Genomic DNA, 6,343 nt, shown 5'->3' with positions numbered 1-6,343 from the left:
TTTCTCAGGGCCCATTACTCAGTAAATACAGCAAAGAGGAGGCCATCATTATCATTATTTTTAATAATATTTTATTAAATTTTAGGAATAACAACAAACAGAAAAAAGAAAAAACACATAAACAAAAATATAAAGTTACAAAATACAAAAAATACAAACATTTAGCTTATAGAAAAAGTAGAAAAAAGCAGGAAAAAACACACTAAAAAGAAAACACAAAAATCCCTCTTTTTGATTTCTCCTCTTTGATTCACTTATTTTCCTGACTTCCTCACATCTCCCTTTTTTGTATCCCTTTTAAAAATCAGTTCAGCAAATTCATATCCAATTAATTTATCTATTATCAATCCAATCTTATTTTTAACCTTGTTGCTAGAACCCCTTCAGTTCATTTCAATGTCATCAACATTCAAAAATTTTACAATGTTTCTGTAGATAAATTTTAAATTTCCTCCAATCTTCTTCCACCAACTCTTCTCCCTGGTCTCGGATTCTGCCAGTCATTTCCGCCATTTCCATGTAGTCCATTACTTGCATCTGCCATTCTTCCAGAGTGGGTAGGTCTTGTGTCTTCCAATGCTTTGCAATAAGTATTCTTGCTGCTGCTGTAGCATACATAAAGAAAGTTCTATCCTTCTTTGGCACCAATTGGTCGACTATGCCCAGGAGAAAGGCCTCTGGTTTCTTAGGGAAAGTGTATTTAAATACCTTTTTCAATTCATTATAGATCATCTCCCAGAAAACCTTAATCCTTGGGCACGTCCACCAAAGGTGAAAGAATGTACCTTTGTTTTCTTTACATTTCCAGCATTTATTATCGGGCAAATGATAAATTTTTGCAAGCTTGACTGGGGTCATGTACCACCTGTACATCATTTTCATAATATTCTCTCAAGAGGAGGCCATCATTAGAAGCAAGCAGTAGCTTCAGGTTTTAAGCAGGAGGAGGAGGAGGAACAAAACAGGACTTGTGCAAAAAGAAGGGGGGGTGAGAAGAAGCCACAAAAGGAACTTGAAAAAGAGCTGTGCCACGTTTCATAGAGAAACTCGCTGGCAGCAGGGTGTTTATGCAGCTGCCAGAGCAACTGGCTCCTTGCAAAGTGGTGGTGCTTACAGCTCAAGGCATCTATCACAAACTCAGATGTGAGAAGGCACAGAGCATTTGTTAGGAGAGTGAAAATCCACAGGTAGGTGCACTGGTACAGTGGCAAACAAACAGAAGAGGCTGAGAGGCTCCCCGTGGAGAAATAAACGTGTAGAAGTTGATACAGTTTGCACAAAGGGTCAGGAAAACCAGGGAGGGCCTTGGTCTCCTCTGACTCCATGACTGGGAGCAACAATGCTTCTGCCTACCAGTTGCTGGAAGCCTCTGGAGAGGAGAGCATACCCTCCAACATTTCTCCGATGAAAATAGGGACGCCTCATTCCATAACGATAATTTAACTATTTATACCCCTGGCTGGGACAAGAACTCAACTCCTACCTAAATTTTGTACTCTGCCATTGCCAATTCACCAAAGCCCTATGTGGTAGAGTGCATGTACCCTGTTTTATCTATTAGAGAATCACAGACAAGTTGGGATCTCATGTTGCTAAATCTCAACAAGCAGGATTTTCCTCTCATTCACTGCCACCAGGGCTTTTCTTCTAGAAAAAAAAATGGTGCTGGTACTGCATACCCATGAGCACCCCCAGAAAAAGAAAAAAAAAACTACAGTGGTACTTTGGGTTACATACGCTTCAGGTTACATACGCTTCAGGTTACATACGCTTCAGGTTACAGACTCCGCTAATCCAGAAATAGTACCTCAGGTTAAGAACTTTGCTTCAGGATGAGAACAGAAATCGCACGGCGGTGCAGCAGCAGCAGGAGGCCCCATTAGCTAAAGTGGTGCTTCAGGTTAAGAACAGTTTCAGGTTAAGAACGAACCTCCAGAACGAAAAGTACGTGCTTAGTGGTGAGTTCTGTTTTGTTGTATTTCTATAGTTTTTCCTCCCTTTCTAATGGTTTTCTGTTTTATTTTGCATTTCAATTAGTTTCCTATTTTTAGTTTAAGGGGCACCGTATAGACATAATGAACAGGCAAATAAATAAACATAAATGCTGGCGATGCGTTTAGGCTGAGCTTTTGCCAAACAGAGGGTCACATTTGAGTTACACCTGAAGCCCAAATACAGAAGTGCCCTAGAAAAACAACGGCAAAAGTTTATAGTAAACTAAACTGAAGGCACATCAAGAGTAATTGGCAAAAGAGCATAGGGCTATGGATTATTATAAGCTTAAGTGTTGAGAAGCCAGCATCATGCAAATAACCTCGGGGTAATTTATTTCCTGGAAACGGCTAACTTCCAGGCAGGAGGCACAGCAGTTGCATAGATAAATGCAGCCCTGAACATTCAAAAACTAACAGTAGCACCCTCCGACATGCAAGCTGCTCCTTCATTTATTTATTTGGATATTTATATGCCATCTTTGTGCGATAAAAAATCAAAGTCAAATAAAAATACAGACTGAGTAAAAACATACAGATTGAGAGCACATTTGTGCTCTCTCTCTCTTTGTTACGGTATCGGACATTATTATTAGAGCTCCAGTAGTTTACTGATTTGAATGCTATTAATAAAAACACACTTTGTAATCTTTCCTTATTCATTCTCACAACAACTTGACAGCGTAGCTATAATTATTATAGCTCCCGTTTTGCAAAAGGGAAACGTAGATGAGAAATTCAGTGGAAGGGACCAAGGCCTGCCTTTGGGCTCAAAGTACTTGAGTAGAGATTATTATTCTGATTATTTATTAAAGATGTGGACTGCGAGGCCCCGTTTCTGATGTCCTGGGCCATACTATCTAAAAACAAATATATATCAAAATGAATATTTACTAAAGGCTGGGTAAATGCCACAACTCCGTGGAAGAAAACATGGATGAAGTACTGCCATGACCATAGGATTAAATTTAGCGCCGTTGGGGAATTAGGCCACAAATGAATGAAGAATGTGAGACCTTGCAGTCAGACACAATGTCCCTACTGCCCTGGAAGCTCAGGTACAGAATGAGCCTGTTCTTCCAGCACCTTCATGGAGTCAACAGCTGCTGAAACAGACAAGGCCCATTTAACCAGAGGAGCTTCTCCCAGAGGAGACAGGGGCTCAGTCTGAGGTGATCATTGTTGAAGCAACATTCCTAGCTTTCGCTGTCTTGGGTTTCACATGGAACTATCCAGCCATGACTTGACCAGAGTCTTCCATCTTCCAGGGTCATCTCCTGGAGCACAGCTATCTACCGTGGCTCCCACTCGCTTTCCACATTTATCTCTGCTGCCATCTTCTTCATTACTTTCACCATGTCCACTTCCTGTTGGATTTTGATGATGGATCCCCTTTCTGAGAGTCTTGTTGATTGACAACAGCTTTCCCTGACCACCTGGTGCCTTCCAGATGTTACTGGACTCCCAACTCTTGTCAGCCCTAAACCAGAATGGTCAATAGCTCAGGACGATGGGAGTTGCAGTCCACCGGCATGTGTAGGGCCTAAGCTTTGTGAAGGCCGATCTGCAATATTTTCTTCTTAGAGCAAGTATGAATGAAGGGGAAGCTATCAAAGTTAGATCAAAGCAGATGGAAATAAACTGCGGGTCTTAGGGCCGCTTTTGCATTATTATTTTTATTTCTTCAGATTGCGTAGGAGAGCTCATTTCTTTGTTCTAATTAATTAGCAAACGACTGCCAGCTTCATTCATTCCTCAAAAGTTATTTATTTTGTTTCACAACATTTATTTGCACAGTACTACTGTTGTGTACACAGATTACAATTTAATGAAGTTCTGAATACCCTCACTCAGCAGGCATTTCTGTTCAGGCCAGAAAACACAACGTGCCATATATAAGCTTCTGACTAAAATTAATCTCTCCCAGTTTTCCCTCTTTCTTTCTTTCTCTCCCCCCGCCCTCGCCCCGCTTGATTACTTCTGATGTGTTCTTTCCTTCACTCCCCCATCTTCTTTGGCACATTATTTTTAGGCATTATTCTGACAATTCGTAATGATTAATAGTCATAATCTATTTACAATCCTTTTCACAGCTGTGTTCAAAGCAGTTTGGCCTACCTAATTAAAAATGAGTTTATTCTTCCAAAAAAAAGTTATAATAATCGAAGTTCTCCAAAATATTTATGTCCTGAGAGCCTCCATTAAAGAAAAACAAGACCTAAAAGCTGGATAATCATGTGAATTCTCAAGGTTCCAAGTAACATAAATGGGTTTACATTATCTTACACTTTATTATTCCAGTGATATTAATTTCTTACGTTTGATTCCGGTATGAACATTTGTTCCTATATGATTAGTAGTAGGTATACCCTTCAACTTTTGCTTTATTTTATTTCACATATGTGATTATAGTTTTGCTATGTTTTATTATAAATAAATATGTGGGAAAAGCGGGTGGGAGAAATGAGGAATAAGCTCTCAGCAATTACACTGCAGGGGGGGAGATCATGAGAATTATCCTTTATTTGCATTAGTCACTAAGATTTCAGTTTTGAAAGCAGTCATACTGGAGAGGATCCTAACATTTAAAAATAGGATCTCTATTTATTTATTCTTAAAGGAAAGAGCTGCAATGAGCCAAGTACAGTGGTAATAATTAACAAGCCACAGAAAAAAAAGTATTGTTATAGATTTAGGGGGACTCCCCCCTCTTAACTTTAAAAATTAATAAATAGTGGATTTTGCTTATTTGGTGTGTGAAGGGAGAAATACAAGCTGTAGAGGAATTCCTGAGCTAGCCTATTCAAAATGACCTGGCCAAGCTAGGGCCATTAACTGATCCTCCAAGTGTCCCTTTCGGATAAATGTTGGAGGGTATAGGGTCACTGAGGGCCATTAGCATTGCAAGAAAACTGCCCCCCCTTTTGCCCTAAGGTGTGAACAGATACTGGGAGATAGGAAGGTTGCCAGGGTAACCAGGTGTCACTGGCGCCAACTATAGAGGGCTCCGGGTGCTTGGCACCCACACCGCGAGGCCTACAGTGTGACTTCCAGTGCTTCACGAGACCCTAAAAGTCGCAGGGACTCTGAAGTCTCCTCTTGTGAGACCTCCAACACAACTTCCTGGAGAAACCAGAAGTCACGTCTAAGTCAAGGATTTGCTGAAGTAAGCATTTGAACTGGAATACAAAAAAGGGAGGTGTGAGGAGGTCAGGGAAATAAGTGAATGAAAGGCAAGACAGGGAAAGATGGATTTATTTTTAATGGTTTTTATTTTTTCTGTATTTTGTATCTTTTGTTTCTTTTTTCTTTTTGTTTTTTTTACCTTTGTAACTCTTTTTGGAACTCTAATAAATATCATTTAAAAAAACAAACACAGAAGTCACGTCTAAGTCAAGCAAGAGTCATTGTCAGAGTTCAAGGTCACATTCCAGCCCTGTGAAAACATTCAAGGAGGACATGGAGCGGTCCAATGGGGGAGTGTGGCCTATGGGAAAAGGATGTGGCTGGGGAGGGGGCGTGGCCTGAGAATAATCCCAAGGGCCAAGGAACAAGAGGCATGAAGGACTACATTTGGGCCCTGGGTCAGACATTATTGGTTGGTTGGTTGGTTGGTTGAATTTATATACTGCCTTATACCTGGAGGTCTCAGGGCGGTTCACAGGAGAAAATCAGAATATCAAACCACAAAGTACATAATCAAAATAAAGCAACAACAATCCAATAACCGCCCCCCCCAAACACATTTTAAAAGGGCATAGGACATTCCCAATCCTTGCAATAAGGGAAGTAGGACATTCTTTCCCCCACCATTTATTTCATTCATATACAGTGGTACCTCAGGTTAAGTACTTAATTCGTTCCACAGGTCTGTTCTTAACCTGAAACTAGCACCACTTTAGCTAATGGGGCCTCCTGCTGCTGCCGCACCGCACAATTTCTGTTCTCATCCTGAAGCAAAGTTCTTAACCTGAGGTACTATTTCTGGGTTAGCAGAGTCTGTAACCTGAAGTGTATGTAACCCAAGGTACCACTGTATTCGTGAGTTCACCCACCTCTCAAGTCTCTCTCTCTCCTATTAACACAAGTGATGCCTGCCCCTTTTTGTGGTAGTCAGCATCCCAAACATACAGATGTGGGCAGCTGCTCTGCTGACAAATGTCAATAATGCCAGCCGTTCCTTGGTTTAAGTGTCTAGGGAGTGGTGGTGGCAGCTGCTGTTGCCGGACGCATTAAAAGCAGCAGCCGCCACCCAAAAAAAACCTGTGGTATTTATCTTATTTTATTTACAGTATTAAGGTGCGTCTTGAACAGCCTCTTAAGTGCAGTACAGTAAAATCAATAGAGAACAT

The sequence above is a fragment of the Podarcis melisellensis genome (assembly GCF_964234715.1).
Source record: "Podarcis melisellensis genome assembly, chromosome: 2".
Classification (NCBI taxonomy): domain Eukaryota; kingdom Metazoa; phylum Chordata; class Lepidosauria; order Squamata; family Lacertidae; genus Podarcis; species Podarcis melisellensis.
Note: the sequence above shows the minus strand (reverse complement) of the source record.